Consider the following 24,415-nt stretch of genomic DNA (forward strand, 5'->3'; position numbering starts at 1 on the left):
GGTAAGTATCTGCAGCGAGGAGCTGTGATTGCAGCCTGTACTTAGTATTACATTACAGGCTGCAATCACTGCTCACTACCGACCTGTTCAGAGCAGAGCAGGGAGATCGTCGCACTGCTCTGCCCTGAACATGACTCAGCACTTCCTGGTAGAGGAAAGAAGGTAAGTACAGCGTTTTTATTTTCTTATGCATCTACCACTGCTACCAGCCCCTATATACCACCTAGCACTGCCTGCCTGCCTCTGTATACCACTGCCTGCCTGCCTGCCTCTGTATACCACTGCCTGCCTGCCTCTGTATACCACTGCCTGCCTGCCTCTGTATACCACTGCCTGCCTGCCTCTGTATACCACTGCTACCTGCCTGCCTGCCTCTGTATACCACTGCCTGCCTCTGTATACCACTTGCACCTCCCTTGAGAAAGCGGTCTGTTGTGGACGCGAAACGCGCGTCGGGGGGCTTTCCTTACACCCGGCCCCGGAACCCTCCCTACTTCTGCCCGTGGTAAGTACTGGCTGGCCCTATATGATATTGATCTGTTACTCTTTTTACTATATATTGTTCCTTCCCTATTGGGGCTAATGGTACATATATGGGCTATGCCAGCTTACCTGTGCTTGATCTTATTGCACGTGCACTTTATATTTGATCATGATACTAGGCACAAGGGGGCTTAAGTCTTTGGAGGCTTCTGGTTGCCCTGTTGTTTTTCTGCGCATGTGTCACTTCACTGGGTTTTTCTTTATATTATTGATATTTATATGTAGTGTGAACTTTCAATAAATTTTTGTCTTTTACCTTTGCATACCCAAAAGAACTCTGGTCTCTCTCTATGAATATGTTGCTCTGAGTGGGTACACTTCTTCCTTGTATGGGCTAATTTTAGCCTATCAGGTGGATACAAGTATGTTTAAGAGGTTTTTCTGGCTACTCTGTATACCACTGCCTGCCTGCCTCTGTATACCACTGTCTGCCTGCCTCTGTATACCACTGCTACCTGCCTCTGTATACCACTGTCTGCCTGCCTCTGTATACCACTGTCTGCCTGCCTCTGTATACCACTGCCTGCCTGCCTCTGTATACCACTGCCTGCCTGCCTCTGTATACCACTGCCTGCCTCTGTATACCACTGTCTGCCTGCCTCTGTATACCACTGCTACCTGCCTGCCTGCCTCTGTATACCACTGTCTGCCTGCCTCTGTATACCACTGCCTGCCTGCCTCTGTATACCACTGCCTGCCTGCCTCTGTATACCACTGCCTGCCTGCCTCTGTATACCACTGCCTGCCTGCCTCTGTATACCACTGCCTGCCTGCCTCTGTATACCACTGCCTGCCTCTGTATACCACTGCCTGCCTCTGTATACCACTGCCTGCCTGCCTCTGTATACCACTGCCTGCCTGCCTCTGTATACCCCTGTCTGCCTGCCTCTGTATACCACTGCCTGCCTGCCTCTGTATACCACTGCCTGCCTGCCTCTGTATACCAATGCCTGCCTGCCTCTGTATACCACTGCCTGCCTGCCTCTGTATACCACTGGCTGCCTGCCTCTGTATACCACTGCTACCTCTGTCCTATGTAGCTAATCTAGTCCTGGGTAGCTAATCCTGTCCCGTGTACTGTGTCCTCAGCAGTCAGTATCACACAGGACAGGATTAGATACACGGCTCAGCAGTCGGTATCACACAGGACAGGATTAGATACACGGCTCAGCAGTTGGTATCACACAGGACAGGATTAGATACATGGCTCAGCTGTCGGTATCACACAGGCCAGGATTAGATACACGGCTCAGCAGTCAGTATCTAATCCTCTCCTATGCACTCCTCTCCCCCCGCGTGTCTTTCCTCAATGTGGTTTATTATTTTTGTTGTGGGAGATGTGGGAGTCGAGGATTATGCATTCGGTATGGTTTCAAAAAGATTAATAAAGGACTTTATTCTGGCCGAGTCTTTATTTACAATACAACTATAGGATTAGTAATGGATGGGTGCCTTATAGACGCCTCTCCATTACTAAGCCGTGGGCTTGATGTCACCGGACAATATGAAGGTGACATTAACCCCACAAATATGAACCCCACTTGCTACCGCTACAGGGCAAGTGGAAATTGCCAGGCAAAGCGCCAGAAAAGGCACATGTAAAAGGCAGCTGAGAGCTGATGTTTTTAGCCTGGGGGGGGGACAGTATCCATGGCCCCTTCCTAGGCTATTAATGTAAGCCCACAGCTGTCTGCATAATATTTCATGGTTATTAATTATAGGGGGCCCCACATCTTTTTTTGGGGGGTGTCCCCCATTTTAATAGCCAGTAAAGGCTATAAGTATACAGTTGCGAGCGTGTGAGTGAGCACACCCTCCCACCCACAGACCAGTACACTGCTCTTCTGAAATACTGTGCTCCTGTCACCCTGCTCCTTCCACCATACGTCTCTCACCTCCCTAGAGCAGTACAATACCATATGGATCACGTATAATGCCGATATATATATATATATATATATATATATATATATAATCACATAATACTCCCATAAAGACCACACATTATGCCGGGATATTATAACATATATATAATATCACACATTATGCCACCAAGTATTGTGTGATCTATGTGACGGTATTATATGTGATCTATATGGCAATATTATGTTTGATCAGTGTTGTGGAATGATGTAAAAACTATATGACGGTGGTATATGAGAACTACACTCACCGGCCACTTTATTAGGTACACCATGCTAGTAACGGGTTGGACCCCCTTTTGCCTTCAGAACTGCCTCAATTCTTCGTGGCATAGATTCAACAAGGTGCTGGAAGCATTCCTCAGAGATTTTGGTCCATATTGACATGATGGCATCACACAGTTGCCGCAGATTTGTCGGCTGCACATCCCAAAGATGCTCCATACAAGGCAGGATGGATCCATGCTTTCATGTTGTTTACGCCAAATTCTGACCCTACCATCCGAATGTCGCAGCAGAAATCGAGACTCATCAGACCAAGCAACGTTTTTCCAATCTTCTACTGTCCAATTTCGATGAGCTTGTACAAATTGTAGCCTCAGTTTCCTGTTCTTAGCTGAAAGGAGTGGTACCCGGTGTGGTCTTCTGCTGCTGTAGCCCATCTGCCTCAAAGTTCGACGCACTGTGCGTTCAGAGATGCTCTTAGGCCTACCTTGGTTGTAACGGGTGGCGATTTGAGTCACTGTTGCCTTTCTATCAGCTCGAACCAGTCTGCCCATTCTCCTCTGACCTCTGGCATCAACAAGGCATTTCCGCCCACAGAACTGCCGCTCACTGGATTTTTTTTCTTTTTCGGACCATTCTCTGTAAACCCTAGAGATGGTTGTGCGTGAAAATCCCAGTAGATCAGCAGTTTCTGAAATACTCAGACCAGCCCTTCTGGCACCAACAACCATGCCACGTTCAAAGGCACTCAAATCACCTTTCTTCCCCATACTGATGCTCGGTTTGAACTGCAGGAGATTGTCTTGACCATGTCTACATGCCTAAATGCACTGAGTTGCCGCCATGTGATTGGCTGATTAGAAATTAAGTGTTAACAAGAAGTTGGACAGGTGTACCTAATAAAGTGGCCAGTGAGTGTATATTGTGGGATTATGTGTGATCTATGTGGAAGTACTAGGTGAGAATTATATGGCGGTATTATGTGTGATCTATATGGTGGTATGTGAGAACTGTATGACAGTATTGTGTGATCTATTTGATAGTATTGTGTGTGATCTATATGGCGGTATTATGTGTGATCTATATAGCGGTATTATGTGAGAACACAATGGCAGTATTATCTTCAGAAAGTGGACCCATTCTACGGTGGTTCTGGCTGAGCACCTGCACGCGGGTCTGGGGTAATAGAGGGGGCAGCATGACCTCCAGTTAGGTGCAGTCAGGGCTGGTGATGCAGCTGAAGAGAGGGGTCTCATTTTTATCGTTACTATAAGGCTAAATTTCCTTCCCAGCGTCACCCCGGACTGCGCCTGACGTCTCGCTTTCACACATCGCCAGGACAGGATGGAGAAGACAGGATGTGAGGAGGGGATTGGGGTCTTTGCATGCAGAGTCTGGATCAGAACAGGCCATCAATCCGCAGAAATGTTTCCTGGATTTCTGTAGAGCAGACGGTCCATCCATGTGTATAAAAGACAGCGCTCTATGTACATACAATCCCTGGCTGCTCCGCGCACTGAACAGGGTGCCCCCCATAGACCAGCACACTGCTCTCCTGAAATACTCTGTGCTGCTGTCACCCTGCTCCCTCCACCACATATCTCCCAGAATCCTTGCTGCCTGCCATCCTCAGTGAGGGTCTACTTGTCAGTATAAGGCTGCGGTCACACATTCAGTATTTGGTCAGTATTTTACCTCAGTATTTGTAAGCCAACACCAGGAGTGGGTGATAAATGCAGAAGTGGTGCATATGTTTCTATTATACTTTTCCTCTAATTGCTCCACTCCTGGTTTTGGCTTACACATACTGAGGTAAAATACTGACCAAATACTGCTAGTGTGACGGCAGCCTAACTCTGCAGTCACCAACAAAATGGCTGCTCACTGTGTTCCTGAATCCTCTCATCCCTTAGCAAACACATGGAAGGAGAGGAGAGGAGACATCACACACGTCAGCAGACTCCGCCCATAATTACTGCAGTGCTGTAATGTGAGCTAGTTGTACACTAGGTTTTTCTGAAATTTCAGCAGCTGCTCCCCCTAGTGTTTAAAAGTGGAAATTCCAAAACTTTTCAAATTATTTTTCATATTTTACTAAATTATAAACAAATGAAAATATTTTTTAAGAAAATTTAAACATTAATTCTTTACATTTTTACAATTGCTGTAAAAAAAATGTTTTTTTTATGGCACCTTCCCTTTAACCCCTTCACCCCCAAGGGTGGTTTGCACGTTAATGACCGGGCCAATTTTTACAATTCTGACCACTGTCCCTTTATGAGGTTATAACTCTGGAACGCTTCAACGGATCTTGGCGATTCTGACATTGTTTTCTCGAGACATATTGTACTTCATGATAGTGGTAAAATTTCTTCGATATAACTTGCATTTATTTGTGAAAAAAACGAATATTTGGCGAAAATTTTGAAAATTTCGCAATTTTCCAACTTTGAATTTTTATGCCCTTAAATCACAGACATATGTCATGCAAAATACTTAATAAGTAACATTTCCCACATGTCTACTTTACATCAGCACAATTCTGGAACCAAAATTTTTTTTTGTGACGGAGTTATAAGGGTTAAAGTTGACCAGCAATTTCTCATTTTTACAACACCATTTTTTTTTAGGGACCACATCTCATTTGAAGTAATTTTGAGGGGTCTATATGATAGAAAATACCCAAGTGTGACACCATTCTAAAAACTGCACCCCTCAAGGTACTCAAAACCACTTTCAAGAAGTTTATTAACCCTTCAGGTGTTTCACAGGAATTTTTGGAATGTTTAAATAAAAATAAACATTTAACTTTTTTTCACACAAAATTTATTTCAGCTCCAATTTGTTTTATTTTACCAAGGGTAACAGGAGAAAATAGACCCCAAAATTTGTTGTACAATTTGTCCTGAGTACTCTGATACCCCAAATGTGGGGGTAAACCACTGTTTGGGCGCATGGCAGAGCTCGGAAGGAAAGGAGCGCCATTTGACTTTTCAATGCAAAATTGACTGGAATTGAGATGGGACGCCATGTTGCATTTGGAGAGCCCCTGATGTGCCTAAACATTGAAACCCCCCACAAGTGACACCATTTTGGAAAGTAGACCCCCTAAGGATCTTATCTAGATGTGTGGTGAGCACTTTGACCCAACAAGTGCTTCACAGAAGTTTATAATGCAGAGCCGTAAAAATAAAAAATCATATTTTTTCACAAAAATGATTTTTCACCCCCAATTTTTTATTTTCCCAAGGGTAAGAGAAGAAATTGGACCGCAAAAATTGTTGTGCAATTTGTCCTGAGTACGCTGATACCCCATATGTGGGTGTAAACCATTGTTTGGGCGCAGGGCAGAGCTCGGAAGGGAAGGAGCGCCATTTGACTTTTCAATGCAAAATTGACTGGAATTGAGATGGGACGCCATGTTGCGTTTGGAGAGCCCCTGATGTGCCTAAACATTGAAACCCCCCACAAATGACACCATTTTGGAAAGTAGACCCCTTAAGGAACTTATCTAGATGTGTGTTGAGCACTTTGACCCAACAAGTGCTTCACAGAAGTTTATAATGCAGAGCCGTAAAAATAAAAAATCATATTTTTTCACAAAAATGATCTTTTCGCCCCCATTTTTTTATTTCCCCAAGGGTAAGAGAAGAAATTAGACCACAAAAGTTGTTGTGCAATTTGTCCTGAGTACGACGATACCCCATATGTGGGGGTAAACCACTGTTTGGGTGCATAGCAGAGCTCGGAAGGGAAGGAGCGCTATTTTACTTTTCAATGCAAAATTGACTGGAATTAAGATGGGATGCCATGTTGCGTTTGGAGAGCCCCTGATGTGCCTAAACATTAAAAACCCCCACAAGTGACACCATTTTGGAAAGTAGACCCCCTAAGGAACTTATCTAGATGTGTTTTGATAGCTTTGAACCCCCAAGTGTTTCACTACAGTTTATAACGCAGAGCCGTGAAAATAAAAATTCTTTTTTTTTTCACAAAAATGATTTTTAGCCCCCAGTTTTGTATTTTCACAAGGGTATCAGGATAAATTGGACCCCAAGCATTGTTGTCCAATTTGTCCTGAGTACGCTGATACCCCCTATGTGGGGGGGAACCACTGTTTGGGCGCATGACAGAGCTCGGAAGGGAAGGAGTGCCATTTGGAATGCAGACTTAAATGGATTGGTCTGCAGGCGTCACGTTGCATTTGCAGAGCCCCTGATGTACCCAAACAGTACAAACCCCCCACAAGTGACCCCATATTGGAAACTAGACCCCCCAAGGAACTTATCTAGATGTGTTGTGAGAACTTTGAACCCCCAAGTGTTTCACTACAGTTTACAACGCAGAGCCGTGAAAATAAAAAATCTTTTTTTTCCCACAAAACTTATTTTTTGGCCCCCAGTTTTGTATTTTCCCAAGGGTAGCAGGATAAATTGGACCCCAAAAGATGATGTCCAAATTGTCCTGAGTACGCTGATACCCCATATGTTGGGGTAAACCCCTGTTTGGGCACACGGGAGAGCTCTGAAGGGAAGGAGCACTGTTTTCCTTTTTCAACGCAGAATTGGCTGGAATTCAGATCGGATGCCATGTCCCGTTTGGAGAGCCCCTGATGTGCCTAAACAGTGGAAACCCCCCAATTATAACTGAAACCCTAATCCAAACACACCCCTTACCCTAATCCCAACAGTAACCCTAACCACTCCTCTAACCCAGACACACCCAACCCTATTCCCAACCGTAAATGTAATCCAAACCCTAACCCTATCTTTAGCCCCAACCCTAACTGTAGCCCCAACCCTAGCCCCAACCCTAGCCCTAACCCTAGCAATAACCCTAGCCCTATCACTAGCCCTAACACTAGCCGTAACACTAGCCCTAACCCTAGCCCTAACCCTAGCCCTAACCCTAGCCCTAACCCTAGCCCCAACCCTAGCCCCAACCCTAACCATAGCCCTAACCCTAGCCCCAACCCTAGCCCTAACCCTAGCCCTAACCCTAGCCCCAACCCTAGCCCCAACCCTAGCCCTAACCCTAGCCCTAACCCTAACCCTAGCCCTAACTCTAGTCCTAACTCTAGCCCTAACCCTAACCCTAATGGAAAAATGGAAATAAATACATTTTTTAATTTTTTTATTTTTCCCTAACTAAGGGGGTGATGAAGGGGGGTTTGATTTACTTTTATAGCGGGTTATTTAGCGGATTTTTATGATTGGCAGCTGTCACACACTGAAAGACGCTTTTCATTGCAAAAAATATTTTTTGCGTTACCACATTTTGAGAGCTGTAATTTTTCCATATTTGAGTCCACAGAGTCATGTGAGATCTTGTTTTTTGCGGGACGAGTTGACGTTTTTATTGGTAACATTTTCGGACACGTGACTTTTTTGATCGCTTTTTATTCCGATTTTTGTGAGGCAGAGTGATCAAAAACCAGCTATTCATGAATTTCTTTTGGGGGAGGCGTTTATACCGTTCCGCGTTTGGTAAAATTGATAAAGCAGTTTTATTCGTCGGGTCAGTACGATTACAGCGATATCTCATTTATTTTTTTTATGTTTTGGCGCTTTTATACGATAAAAACTATTTTATAGAAAAAATAATTATTTTGGTATTGCTTTATTCTCAGGACTATAACTTTTTTATTTTTTTGCTGATGATGCTGTATGGCGGCTTGTTTTTTGCGGGACAAGATGACGTTTTCAGCGGTACCATGGTTATTTATATCAGTCTTTTTGATCGCGTGTTATTCCACTTTTTGTTTGGCGGTATGATAATAAAGCGTTGTTTTTTGCCTTTTTTTTTTTTTTTTTTTTTCTTACGGTGTTTACTGAAGGGGTTAACTAGTGAGGCAGTTTTATAGGTTGGGTCGTTACGGACGCGGCGATACTAAATATGTGTACTTTTATTGTTTTTTTTATTTTATTTAGCTAAAGAAATGTATTTATGGGAATAATATATATATATTTTTTTCTTTATTTAGGATAGTTTTTTTATTTTTTTTTTACACACATGTGGGGAATTTTTTTTTTACTTTTTTACTTTGTCCCAGGGGGGGACATCACAGATCATTGATCTGGCAGTGTGCACAGCACTCTGCCAGATCTGCAATCTGCTGTGCAGGGCTGCAGGCTTACCAAGTGTCTGCTCTGAGCAGACACTCGGTAAGCCACCTCCCTCCCTGCAGGACCCGGATGCCGCGGCCATCTTGGATCCGGGACCTGCGGCGAGGAGGGAGGTAGGAGACCCTCAGAGCAACGTGATCACATCGCGTTGCTCCGGGGGTCTCAGGGAAGCCCGCAGGGAGCCCCCTCCCTGCGCGATGCTTCCCTATACCGCCGGTACACCGCGATCATGTTTGATCGCGGTGTGCCGGGGGTTAATGTGCCGGGGGCGGTCCGTGACCGCTCCTGGCACATAGTGCCGGATGTCAGCTGCGATATGCAGCTGACACCCGGCCGCGATCGGCCGCGCTCCCCCCGTGAGCGCCGCTGATCGGTGATGACGTACTATCCCGTCGGCGGTCATACGGGCCCACCCCACCTCGACGGGATAGTACGTCAAATGTCGGGAAGGGGTTAAGTTGCGTTTTGCTGAGAGAGGGTACAGTCATAGGGCAATAAAAAGGGCTTATCATAGGGCCAAATGGTCGGAAAGAAATTCATTGCTCTACCATACGAATACTGATACTAAAGACCCCAGGGTAGTGAGGTTTATCACAAACTTTAATACCCAATCTGAACCAGTGCGTGCTGCCCTTACTAAAGCTTGGCCCATTCTAATGACTGATGCTACTATTGCCAAGATTCTCCCGAATCAACCTGCTATCACGTTCTGACGTGCAAGGAATTTGCGTGATCACTTACCCACAATTCTCTTGTTGTTCCATAGCGACCGGTCCGTATATTTATTTCTGGTCCTTTAAACTATGTTGTTGCTTGTTGTGTTTTTTGTTATTTAGAAAATAAAACGTGTAGCCCAACACCTGTAATGAGCCCAGATACAGTACGAGATATTAAAAAGACTGGCACATATGATAATGATCTAAATGCCAGGAAGGCCTGGCACAGTACAAAGAATAAATGAATAAATACACCATCTATACACCCATGAGTCCTCCCACCCGCAAATAATGCAGTATAGAGGTGAAGGATAATTCCTAACAACACTTTCAATACATGAGGAAGATATGAGTATGTACGATTAGAGAATAAGAAATACCATACCAGGCCTGTCTGCGAAAACTGGCTCAACTAAACCATGGTGGAAAGGGAAGGCATGAGATATCAAAAAACGGCCTATAAAATCTGCCCAGGGCAGGAGACAGCACCCATGTGGTACAAAGCCAGTCAAAAAGGGGGGCACAGGAGCCCAACGCGTGTCGCCACGAGCGTGGCTTCGTCAGGGGCAGGGTGATAGTGTGCTTGCATTGACCGTATATATATACTGATAGATTAAATGCATAGATTCATACCAGCTGCGTGGAACCGTTCTGAGAAACGCATAATGACGCTGTACGAAGTGCTGAAAAAGCCAAATAAAGCACCGGAAGTGCCGTACCGACATAAGGAACTAAGGCACTGGTAGCAGGTGTACCAAAACAGGAGCCAAGGTGCGCATGCGCCGATAAGCATCGCCACCTTCCTGGGAAACACATGGAGACGCTGTGTATGATGCTGAAGCGCTATGTTAGAGACCGGAAATGCCATGATGTAGTAAGGAACTCAGACAGTAGTAGCAGGTGTATCAAAATGGCGAACAGGAGCCAAGGTGCGCATGCGCCGATAAGCATCGCCACCTTCTCAGGGAACACATAAAGACGCTATATACGATGCTAAAGCGCTATGTTAGAAACCGGAAGTGCCATGATGTAGTAAGGAACTGAAGCGGCAGCAACGGCTATACCAAAATGGCAAGTGAGAGCGCAACTACGCATGCGCCAGTACACTTCGCCAGCCTGTAATAAAGTACCAATATTGCTAAACTTAGAGTGGACAGGGTATTAATACGGCGCAGGCATACAAAACAATAATGAACACATCAGATGCCGTAATAGAGGGAATAGTATATGAGCCAATGATCAGTGCAAGGTCCCAAGCACAATTGCCCATATAGAAAAAAACAATAAAACAATATGACGGCGAGATGAAGCAGAAGCAGAAGTGGGCATGCGCAAATACGCAGCACCACAAGATGTTACAATATGCCAAGAGGTGCTTAAAGGGCACAATATGCCAAAAAATGCACCAATAATGGCCAGATATACCTTACACATTCAACGTCGCAAAACTAGATATATGTATTCACATAGAAGGCAGCGTGAGACAAAAACTGTCATATCATAATTAGAGCAATAATGTATTATATATAAAGCGCCGCATAACACAAATGTATATTCTAGCGGCGAAGGAAAATAGTACATAAACCGCATATGTTAGTACACAAGACCCTCTAGAGTGCCATAATGTTTATTAGATACCAATTTGCAGATGGAAACATAACATGAGGAATGGTGGGCTTGCAAAAGATTCGCAATGTAGCACCAAATTTTGTATCCCACTTTGGCAATAGATGTATGCCAGAAAGAACAAGAGGGATGTGTATTGCGCCTCTGCTAGTACATAAAACAGATATATATGTATAGAAAAGCTATAGATAACAGGGTAGCCAGAATATGTCATAATAGGAGCATATAGGGCAAGAACCGAACGCCAATGCAAATGAATAAATAAAATGCAGCATAACTACAAAGAGAAACTATATAGAGCCTAGTAACATAAAGTGCGTGTAAAAAGGTCCCTTAGGCAATAGTATTTGTCCTCCTTCCCTTTCCCTCTCCTTCTCTCTTCTTTTTTAATATAGATGTATAATGTATAGAATGCCAATAGGCATATAAAGAAATAGTGGTACCAAATTACCTGCCACAAAGGAGCCGAGAACAAAAAACATTTTGGCTTACAAAAACAAGCTACCCATGCTAGAAGGTGGTTCTTAAGAAAAAAAAAAAAGAAGGAACACAATGTTAAATGAAACAATACCTCTACACAGCAAAATATGTCATATGATACTATAAGACACTATGTATGTCTTAATTCCCAGGCAACCTTAATTATCAGAGTTTTTTGTAGAAGCCCGTAAAAAGCAGTTCCTCATTGAGGCCCTGAGGTGCCAGGCTCTTTAAATTAAATATCCACTTTGTTTCACAGCGCAGTAAGCTGTTAATAATATCCCCGCCTCTGATATTAGCCTTAACACTTTCAAGTCCCATAACTTTAAGGCCAGACGTCTTGCCCTGATGGACATCCAGGAAATGTGTTGCCACTGATGTCAGGGCCTTCCTCTTCTCTCGATCTCTATGAGCCGTAGAGATGTTGGATAAATGTTGTTGAATCCGCCTTCTGAGTTCTTGTGTCGTTTGTCCAACATATATTTTTGGGCAATCACAGAAGATCGCATAGATGATGTTCTTGGATCTACAGTTAAAGAATTCCCTGGGTCGAATCTGAAAAGATAGAGTAGACACTGAGTAACCATCCTGTGCTATCATATGTTGGCAAATCGTGCAATTGCCACATGGATAAGAACCATAGATCCTGGTGCCACTGTTTAATCTTGAGGTGGGTCTTTGATAGTGGCTATGACACAATGAGTCCCTCAAGTTTTTAGCTCTTCTGGCCACCAAACATGGAGATCTTGACACAACCTTTGTATATTAACAGATACAAAAGTGTACACACACTATTCAATCGTACTATTCCTTGAATTTTGTTGTTAGCAATAAAATTGCGTTGTATTGCAAGTATTAGCCTTTTTTAAAGCCGTATCTGAACCTTAGTGTTAACAACATGGCAAATAAAGTTGCCAAATTCTCCTGTAAATAATTGTGCAGAGGGAACCATCATACCATTACAAAATACGAGTGGATTTTCATGGGCCCATCCAGTATGTGGGTTCCAAGGCCTAATGGGGTGCATACAATTATGCAGCAGGGCTCGCCTTCCTGCCAATGTATAAAACAAAGGAGTATGGAGCACAAAATCCATATTGTGAAGAGGATTTTCATGGGCACCTCCACTATGTGGGTTCCAATGCCTAATGGGGTGCATATGACTATGCAGCAGGGCTGGCCTTGCTGGCAATGTGTAAAACCAAGGCGTACGGGAGTACAAAATGCATATTGTGAAGTGGATTTTCATGGGCACATCCAGTATGTGGGTTCAAAGGCTTATTGGGGTGCAGTGCATATGAATTGGTAGTGGGGCAGGCCTTGAATTCTATGCAACACTTTCAGGAGTCCCCCCTGGATATCTTATGACCGGGGTATTGTGGTGCATCGTAATTCTTGGCAGCCCATCCACTTACAGCATAGGCTACCACAGCTTTGGAGACCCACTGTTTCATAAGGGCCCTTTAAGAAGATTAATGCCGCCTGATGCACCAGTAAAAATAGGCTCTGTGACTTTAAGAGTCCCTCCTTCGTAAATGAAACAAGATGGGTCTGCTTACGTGTCACACACCACATGGCCAGCTAAGGGTGTTAAATGTTACAATGACATTTCCCAGTGAATGCATTTGTAGTGGTTGAAAGCAATGTTAAAATTGAAAAACGCTTCAAAAACGCTGCGTCTGGACTAAGCCTAAGTAGGAGAGGAAATTTTCGGTCTGGGGTTAAATATTTGGCCTTACAGGCAAGTCATTAACCTGCAAAGGATGTACCTTGACACATTTCCCAGCAAGACCCATTTTGGTTCTGTTTTAATGTGTCTTTTATGGCACTGGGAATAATGGCATGAATCTCGGAAGAAAAAAAAAATGATTAAAGCTGTGAACTAGGAGTCACGAATGCTTCCATGGGCGATCCCCATGAGGTTCCTGTGTCATTTGAGCAGTGTTTCCATCATTTTCAGACCTTAAAAAGGACCCCTGGGGGTGGGGGGGTGATCGCGGTAAAAATGCTAGGGTCTCCCATAGACTTACAATGGACTCGTTGTTCTGGCCGAGTACCCGAGTATTCCAATTTGCTTGACCCAAGCAACAAGCACCTGAGCATTTTAGTGCTCACTCATCACTATTGTATTACTGTGAAGATGAGACAGGGGCGACGGACCCCTTTGAAGGGGTCCGATCTCCCCAAACCAACAACGGGTGAGTACGTGGAGTGTCGCCTCCATGTATCCTCCCCCGCAACGTGGGACAATATGCCGGACTCAGCCCTGACCACCCTAAGGTAGTGAAACCCTAGGATGTACAGATGCGTATGGGAGTCCATGCGGCCCCCACTGCATCAGCAATGCTTATGCTGCGGTGGTGGAAGGAGGCGGACGGTCCCTCTCCTCATGTCCTGAAGGGATGATGGAGTTAGGGTGCCTGCGCCATCCTGTGTTACAGCCCCCCTTCTAACCTTAGATCCACGAGGCCTGGGAGGGCTCCTGCTGCAGCGCTCTCCGACTGCCAGGCTTCCGGATCGGCGGTGTCTCTCTGGGCCTTCGGACGGTCTCTCCGGCCCCACCCCCGTATTTTCGGGTGGGCTCGGAAGTTTGGACTTCGCCGGGTCCACCCTCTCTATCCGCGGGTGGACGCTGGGAAATTTAGCCCCTGGCTTCTGGGGCGCTAGGCCTCAGGTGGAAGTCCCACCCTCTTCGCAGCATCGTCTTTCGGCGGGTCCTCCCCCTACTATTGGCCGGATGCCGGGGGAGGTAAGCGTAGGTCCTGATTTCGGCGTTCCTTAGGCCTCAGAAGACAGGCCCGGCATCAGCGGCTCCATGGCTCTACAACATTTCTATCATCTCCTGGCAGGCCGCCCCGTCCGGATTCAATTGGACAACACCACGGCTATGGCATACATAAATCATCAGGAGGGTACCCGCAGCAGGGCAGCCATGCACGAGGTAAAGCAAGTCCTCCTCTGGGCCGAGAAGAATCACTCGGTGATCTCGGCAGTTCACATCCCAGGCAAAGACAATTGGGCGGCGGATTTTCTCAGCCATCATGGGCTGGCATCTGGGGAGTGGTCTCTCCATCCCGACGTTTTTCGGCAGATTTGTAAACACTGGGGGACACTGGATGTGGACCTGATGGCTTCTGGGATGAATGCCAAGGTACCCAGATTTGTCGCCCGATATCGGGATCCACAGGCATTCGCAGTGGACGCATTAGTCCTACCCTGGAACCAGTTTCATCTCCCGTATCTCTTTCCCCCTCTGGCACTGCTTCCGAAGTTAGTCAGAAAGATGAAGTCAGAGGGGATCCCGCTAAAACATGCAAACATGAAAATTTAACTGCATTACTGCATTAGAAATATGAAAAAATGAGAGCGTTTGAAGCATAAATTGGCCAATTCATGTGTACCTGGTAGCCACAACAAGGCATCTCTCATATACCAGGACCTTGACATTCATTTTCATGTTAGCATATTTTAGCGCCACAGTGTGCTGCCTTCTTTATTTCACTGTATACGAGTTGGTGACTCTAGGTTCAGCACCTGTTCACACTTAGTCTGTTTGGATGTGACGGTCAGTTTTTTGAAATTTGTATTCATTAGCCTTCTGACTGAGCACTCCACCTTTTAGCCACAGGTGTTTGAATCGCAGCAGGACCATTACCCCTCCACACAGAGAGATTATAGTCTAAGAAGAGGATTCACAGTAGGTTCCCATTCAGAAGAAGACATTTATTCTCAGTGAGGAAAGGAATGTTTAGGTCCTGGTATACGAGAGATGCCTTGGTGTGGCAATTATGCGCTAAACGCTCTCATTTTTTCATAATTCTAATGCAGTAATGCAGTTCAATTTTCATGTTTGCATGTTTTAGTGCCGCAGAGTGCTGCCTTATTTATTTGACTGTATACGAGTTGGTGAGTCTAGGTTCTAGAGTTGAGCCACTTACTTTTTTCGGATCAAGTCGGGTTTTGCGAAACCTGACTTTGTCAGAAGTCGGGTCGGGTGAAATCGGCCGATTATTGCGAAAAGTCGGGGGCCGACTGAAACACGAAACCCAATGCAAGTCAATGGGCTGTGAGTGGAGGACAGGAAAACACCTACAGTGCCCATTTTAATGCCAAAAACATCAATTCTTATTACTTAAGCTTGTCAATCTTAATTTACTTTATAATAATAGTTAGGCATTGAAAACTGGGGGTCATTTGGCTAAAATTGTGGGGGGTAGGGCTGGCTCAAGATTTTCGTGGGCCCAGGAAATGCGGAATACGTCACGGCGGTGGAGCAGGGAGAGGTATTTCAACTTTGCAAGTGCTGTGATCCTGAGCAAGCAGGGGGGGCTGTGTAGAGTGCAAGGGGAATGTACCCTGAAGACCAAGCTGCAGGGTAAACAATAGCCCACAGCTCTCCTTGAACACCATAAACAATCTCTGGTGTTCAAGACTCTGGTATTTTTTAGCCAGATCCTGAATCATTTGCATCAGATTCGCCACCTGGTCACAGAGAGTGTCATAGTTTTCCATACTGGAGAATAAGATATAGGTATAGGCCAGTTGTAATGTGACGCTGAGTCACGTATCATGGACAAGTCATGAGTCAGGAAAATCAAAGAGTTTGAGGTCAAAAGTCAGGAGGGTAAGTCGTAATCATTCATAATGGGTGATACCGGGAGGAAAACGCACAGGCCCAACCAGATTGGACAGCTGAGATGTCATTCACAATACTGACAGCTCAGCACACCCCTGCCTCAGATTGGGAAGCTGAGCTTCCATTCACACTCCTGAGAGCTCAGCACCCCCCTGATCCTATAGGGCAACTGAGCTGTAACTCACAGTGTCCTAAGGATTCTTGATGGATTCGTGACAAGAACTATATGATTCTCAGGACATTCACATAATCTTCCAATGTAGTGTACTTTAATTCTGTGCACTATTTGTCCTACTGCAGTTCTCTATGTTGGCGAAGCAGGATAGAAACTGAAAATAAAGATGAGGTTCCATCACTACACAATTAAAGACAAAAAAAAAACTAAAAACATTTTCCTGTAGCTAAACATTTCTGTGGTCAAAGTCACAACATTTAAACAACATGAAAGTTGCCATATTAGAAGGTTCTGGTAATTTAAACTTATGACAGTCTTTCATACACTCCACACAGAACTAAATCTGTCACAAGGATTTATGATTTGCTACAAAACTTTCACACCACTTTTCTAAACTAATTAAAAATTTGCTATCCAAGCTCAGTTTGTTTTAAAAACAGGTAGTATCTCAGGGTATCGATTGCCCACTTGCTGGCGAAGCACTCTTTTTCAATGATGGCATAGTGCTTCTCACAGGAGGAGAGCTTCCTACTTAGGTATAGGACTGTATGTTCATCCCCATGTATCTCCTGAGACAACACGGCTCCCACTCCGACATCAGAGTCATCAGTCTGGAGTGCAAACTCCTTAGTGAAATCCAGTGCGACAGAGACCAGCTGTCTGCACAGGGTGAGTTTCAACTCCTGGAATGCCATCTCTGCTTCAGAGGACCACTTATAGAGAAAAGGAAAATGACGAACAGCTTCACAGGAGCGGCAAGCTGGTGTTAGGGTTGGTTAAAATGGAAGATTCGCTGCAGCTCCATCCGGATGCCTCGCAAGAGGATCAAACAAGAAGGGACAAAAAACCGGTCATAGGAGCGCATGCGAGAGGGTGAGTTGATATAAAATCTTCATTTATTAGTTTCCACAATGCGTTTCAACGGAATAGTACCTGTTCACTGTGATTGATAGGCTGCTGTACACACATACAGCAGCCCTGCCCTGCCCCGGGCTGTTTGATTGTGCACCTGTGTCCGAGCCTGTCTCACCCTTCATCTGTGGTGCTGGTTTGGCAATGTGGAGGTCAGATCTGAAATGTCCAGACATCTTACCCGGATCTGGTTGGTCTTTATCTGCGCTCACCCTTCCTGGCGCCATGGGAGTGATTCAGAAACGCTTCAGGTACAGTTTGCATTTAATGTGGTCTTTTAATACATTCAGGAGGCCATAATGGCACAGCAAATATAAAAAAAAGTTGAGTAGGACTGCCCCATTATGAGAATGCCATGGCGTGGCAGGGTAGCTCAAAGATTTGATCAATTGTTTGTTAAATGTCTCATTTTGAAATACAGTTAGAAATCAATATGTGCATGTGCACTTTATGTATTTCGTTCTGACCATAAACAGCGCTGGCTTCTCCCCCTTTTCTCTAATTTGACATTGGTTTGTGGCTGATCACCACTGTTGCCGTGCGCACTAGGTTATGTACGCCATTCTTTCTGTGTTTACTATGATTGATAGGCTGCTGTACACACACACAGCAGCCCTGCCTTGCCCCAGTCTTTGTTTGATTGTGCACCTGTGTATGAGCCTGTCTCACCCTTCATCTGTGGTGATGGTTGGCAGTGTGGAGGTCAGATCTGAAATGTCCGGACATCTTACCCGGACCTGGTCGGCCTTTATCTGTGCTTGCGCTTTCTGGCGCCATGGGAGTGATTCAGAAATGCTTCAGGTACAGTTTGCATTTAATGAGGTCTTTTAATACATTCAGGAGGCCATAATGGCACAGCGAATATAAAAAAATGTAGAGTAGGACTGCCCCATTATGAGAATGCCATGGCGTGGCGGGGTAGCTCAAAGAATTGATCAATTCCTAAATGTCTCATTTTGAAATACAGTTAGAAATCAATATCTGCATGTGCAATTTATGTATTGCGTTCTGACCATAAGCAGCGCTGGCTTCTCCCCCTTTTCTCAGAGGACCACTTGACCATCAACGTCCTTGTGCCCTTGAGCAGATCCGTTAGGGGTACGGCTATCATGGCAAAATTCGGGATAAGTCACAATTCCAAGAAATACCCTAACCTGCTTCTTGGAGACTGGCTGCAGCCACTTTTGCATTGCCTCCACTCTGTCTATTTGGGACTTCATCTCGCCCCTTCCTATGATGTAGCCCAAGTACTTTGCCTCTTATTTCCTGAGGGCGCACTTCTTTGGGATAATAGTAAACCCTGCCTTCCTTAGTGCATCCATTACCGCCTAGACCTTCTGCAGGCGACTTCCCCAATCCGGGCTGAATATCACAATGTCATCCAAGCGGCAGCATACTTCTCATGAGGGTCTAGAATCTGATCTCTGCCACTGTGACATCCTCGACCTTGGCTTCAGGATGGGCCCCTAGGCAAATTGCTTCTAGCAGAGCCCTGTCTCTCCATGGATTGAGCAGGTTGATGTGGTACACTTGGTACGGCTTTCTTCTCCCTGGTTGTTGAACCTTGTAATTGACGTCACTCAACTTCTCAACCACCTCTTATGGCCCTTGCCACTTACACAGGAACTTACTTTCCACTGTGGTGATCAATACCAACACCCAGTCTCCAGGGCTAAACTGTTTCAGCCTCGCGAGTTTGTTGTAGACCCTCGCCTGGGCTTCTTGTGCTTGAAGGAGGCTTTCCTTCACAATCGGCATTATCCTTGGGATCCAGTCCTGTATTTGGGTCTAATGCTCGATTATACACCGGTGGGCTATAACTTCTGCTTCCCAAGTCTCCTTTGCAACATCTAGAAGTCCTTGAGAATGTCGTCCATATAACAGCTCAAACATTCAGAAACCCGTAGAGGCCTGTGGGACTTCTCTGGTGGTGAACATCAAACAACCCCAAGAGAAAGAATAATAGCCATCGAGAGTTCACCCACATGCTCACAACCCAAGTGGGGGAGCCTAAACAAGAGGGGACTCAGACGAGTTTTATTAGAGAGAGGACACTCCTACTATAGAACAAACCGAGAGAGAATGGAGTACATGTCCGTAAAAATTGAAATTTTATTATACCATTAAAATGACATACACAATTTGAACAATACTACAAAACATAAATAAGAATTAATGCATGGGGTGGGTAGCACAGACTAACACTATTGGTACTGTCCATCACCAACGCCAAATTATAAAGACATAAACTACCTATGTAAGTATTGTAACAGCAGAGCACAGAATAAAGTAGAAAGTAGATGAACTAAATAGAGAAAGACATAGTAAAGCCCTGTACACAGGCTATTACCAGAGGTAACTATATGTAAAAGTCCATTCCATGCTCTTACCAGCAGACAGGCGTCAGACCAGGACAGCACCGGTGCCCCAACGCGCGTTTCGCGTCGGCTTCTTCGGGGGGCGGTGCTGTCAAGTGTCTGGCGCTCCTATTTATAATGCCCCCGATCTAAAGAACCTCCGATCCACCTGTGTCGGCGCATGTTACGGCGTCGCCCGGCCAGTGACCGCATCGCGAGCAGCATCCAAGATGGCGCCGCGGTCCAGGTAGCGTCGCGTTGACGTCACTGAACCGCAAGCGTCATCAACCGGCGCCGCCCACAATACCCCGGGACCAGGGCGACACCGAGCATGCGCACAGTGGACCCAGCTACACAGGAGTACGTCAGTAGTTTGCACGGAGTCGTGCAGCATCTAGTAGGTAAATCATTTATATGAAAAAAAGGGGGAGGAAGGAGGAGGGGAGGGTAAGGAGAAAAGAGGCGGGGGAGACAATGGAATGAGGCATAAGTATGAGATCACCAAAAATGCCACAGAATACAAACTAGAAAACTAACTCAATTAATTACTACTACACGGGAATAGTATATGAGGAAAGGAAATACTTCTAAAAATACATATATAAATCAGCTCAATAAATAACCGTTAAATAGCATACTATAAAAACCAGATGACCAAAAAACATTTTAAAATGCTGTGAAAGATAAATATATGTATAGCTCACCCTCAGGATAGAACTGTACGTGATAAAAAGTGAAAAAATATACATATATATATATATATACATATACATATATATATATATATATATATATATATATATATATATATATATATATATATATACACATACATATATATATAGAGTGCATAAAACGTAAAAGAAAGAATATAATGCCATAAAATATATATATGATAAAAATGTGAAAAAGTGAAAAAAATTATTAAAATAAAGAATACAAAATTATTATTGTTACAAAAAACCAAAAAGCAAAAAACTAAAAATAATATAATATGAGTGCTTACAAAAAAGCACATTATTAAGTGCAGACAATCATGGACAACAACCACAGGTAAGTGCGGGTCACTAGTAAAAACAAAACAGTAACACCATTGCTCCAATATTAATATCAGAATCTAAATATAAAGTGCAAATAAGTGACAATAAAAACTAATGTTGTATTTTTCTTTTCCCTCCTCATTATTTCTTCCCATCTTCATTCTTTTGTCTCTTCTCCTATGTCATAGATCTTTAAAGAAGTGGGATACCGTCAGCATATGGGACAAGGAAAGAAGATCAATCCAGTCCGTCCAGTCTACCCGCCGCGTCCACTCCAACGGAGGAAAACACAAATAGGAGTGCCATAGGGAAAAGAAGGTAACTAAATATGAATAATAAAATAAAATACACAACAATTAATAAAAAAATAAATACAGACACAGAACAACACAAAAATATCATGAAATTAAAAAGGAGAAATCAGGATCTATTCTACAGAAAGGAACTAAAGCTAAGATGTTCATTCAGGCCTGCTGGAGCGATAGTATTTAATACAGCTATCCACCGACATTCTCTCTGGGCCAACTTCTGTTTTGCATCCCCTCCTCTAATGCCCATCCTAATCTTGTCTATCCCCCAGGCTTTCAAATCCTTGGGGTTGCATTTATGACATTTCCGAAAGTGTCTCGGTATGGGTTTAAGGCTATTCACGTCTTCCACTTCTCGTGCCGCTATTATATCTCTAATGTGTTCACGAATACGGACACGCAACTCCCTAGACGTTAACCCCACATATACGAGCTTACACGTACAAGTAGCGTAGTATACAACATGAGTTGTGCTACAAGTGATGTATTCGTTTATTCGGAAACTACGCTTACCATCCGAAGATTCAAATGAAAAGGCTCTAGTAAGGTTCTTACAGGCAAGACAATCGCCGCATGGGAAAAAGCCTTTTCTTGGTCTACCTGCCTGAAATGGATCTGGTGTCTTCGCCACATAGTGGCTATGTACAAGTATATCTCGGACATTATTACTCCTGCGTGCCGTCATTAGGGGTTGATCGGACAAAACCCTTCCCAAAAGGGGATCAGTTGTTAAAACTGGCCAATGCCTTTTAAGGATGTCCCGCATTTCCTCCCACTTGTGATTGTACGTGGAAATGAACCTTGGTTGGTCATCCCCCTCTTTTCTTTGCATCTTGCTCCTCACTGCAAGAAGATCATTCCTGTTGGTCCTCTTTGCCCTAAGATACCCTCTCTTTATAGTTCTTCGACTGTAACCTCGCTGTTGGAAACGCTCCCCAAGGTCCAAAGCCTGCCTCTCAAATAGTGTGTCAGAGGCACAGATCCTCCGGGCCCGGAGGAACTGTCCTATGGGGATGGCCTTGATTGTGGAGGGTGGATGGGATGAGGTTGAATGTAGTAGGGAATTAACAGATGTCTTTTTTCGGTACATATCTGTATAAATATACCCATTTTCTTGTACCTTTAATGTTATATCTAAAAACGAGATTTCACTAGCATGAAAATTGTAGGTGAGCCTGATATTGGAGTCGTTGTTGTTCAACCCCGACATAAAGATCTGTAAATCCAGAACAGGGCCATGCCATATAAACAGGACGTCATCTATATATCTGTACCACCCAAGAATTTGGGGGGCGGACTGTGCACCACCCTGGAACACCTCACGCTCCCAGTAGCCAAGAAATAAATTTGCATAAGACGGTGCACAGGCCGCCCCCATGGCAGTGCCCTGTCTCTGGAGAAAAAACCTGTCCTTAAAAACAAAAAAATTATGTGTCAGGATGAACTCCAATAACTCCAATACAAGCTCACGCAGATCTGGGTCCAGATTACTAGACTCTAAAAAGAATCTCGTAGCCCTCATCCCATCCACATGGCGGATGCTGGTATACAATGATTCAACATCCGCCGTAACCAAAAGCATATCGTTCTCCACAACCAGACCATCAACCCGTCTCAGAACGTCCGTGGTGTCTCTGACATAGGAGGGCAAGGTCTCCACCTGTTGTTTAAGATAATACTCAATAAATTTGCAGGTTGCATCACACAACCCTCCCATGCCAGAGACTATCGGACGTCCTGGAGGAGAGACAGGATCTTTGTGGACCTTGGGGAGTAAGTAAAAAGTGGGTATTACTGGGCATTGAACCAATAGACCACCTAAAGTCTTTTTATTAATGATCCCCCTTTCAAAGGCCATCTCCAAGATGTTTTGTAGTTGGATCTGGAACTTCGGCAGTGGGTTCTGTGGTAATTGAGTGTAAGTATCTCGATTTCTAAGCTGTCGGAGGGCTTCCTTCTCGTACCTCTCCACAGGCCAGATGACCACGTTACCCCCCTTATCTGCTGGCTTTATAACAACATCGTCCCACATTTTGATCTCCTGCAAAGCCTGCCTTTGTGCAGCTGTTAAGTTATCTCTTTTTTTGTATTTAGTAATTTTATTGAAATCATCCATAACCAGTTTCATGAAAATTTCCACTTGTGGGCAGATAGAAAAGGGGGGAAATGTGGTACATCTGGCAGAAATAGAAGGTGGAGAGGCACTTACCCCCTCACTGTGGGACTCTCGTTCCAACTCTTCCAAGTCCCTAAGAGTTTCCAGTTCAATAGGATCAGTTATTTCACCACTTCCAGAGGACCGCAGATGTAATCTTTTAAGAATGATCTTCCGGGCAAATAGATTCAAATCTTTCAACGCTATAAAAAAATCAAAATTATTAGACGGGGAGAAAGAGAGACCCAATTCTAACACTTCTTTTTGTGGTTCAGAGAGAATATGAGCGGATAGATTTATTACCTCAAGTGTGTTAGTTTTCGATTTTTTGTCCATAGAAGGAGAGGTAGTCATTTTCCGCTTGTTTCTAAGCCGCCCATCCCTCCACTCATTATTTCTCTCTGAATCTTTTTTGGTCCATCCAGACCTGATATTCTCAACTCGTTGTGTTCTATCCTCAGCCGAGGATACGGAGGATATGGAGGCAGAGCGACTTCTTGAGACGGCTTTATTAAAAAACCGTCTGTTATGCCATTTGTACATCCTCCCTTGCTGTCGGTCAGTTAGATCGCGCTATTTTTTTGTCTTAGTTTGTACTACATCAGTCTCCCATTTTTTTAAAGCTATATCGATTTCATCCTTAAATTTTAACGCCATTTCTCCCACAAGACACTTGTTAATCTCCTCTTGTATAGTATGGAGTTCAAGATCCAATTCTTTGAGTTGTTTCTCATTATGTTTAGAGAGTATCTCCATGAACTTTTTTGAGCACATGGAGGCAGACTCCTCCCATTGTTTGATAAACTCAGGATCTTCTACCACAAAAGAGGGGAAGACTTGAACTCGTAGTCCCCTCGGGACTAATCCACACCCAATATAGCGCTCCAAAAACGCCTTGTTCCACCACAGGCGCGTACGTCTGTGGAGTAGTTCCTTATACTTGTTAGTAAGATTACTGATATCTCCAGAATGGGAAGAAATAATGAGGAGGGAAAAGAAAAATACAACATTAGTTTTTATTGTCACTTATTTGCACTTTATATTTAGATTCTGATATTAATATTGGAGCAATGGTGTTACTGTTTTGTTTTTACTAGTGACCCGCACTTACCTGTGGTTGTTGTCCATGATTGTCTGCACTTAATAATGTGCTTTTTTGTAAGCACTCGTATTATATTATTTTTAGTTTTTTGCT

This window comes from Ranitomeya variabilis, chromosome 4, assembly GCF_051348905.1.
Source record: "Ranitomeya variabilis isolate aRanVar5 chromosome 4, aRanVar5.hap1, whole genome shotgun sequence".
Classification (NCBI taxonomy): Eukaryota; Metazoa; Chordata; class Amphibia; order Anura; family Dendrobatidae; genus Ranitomeya; species Ranitomeya variabilis.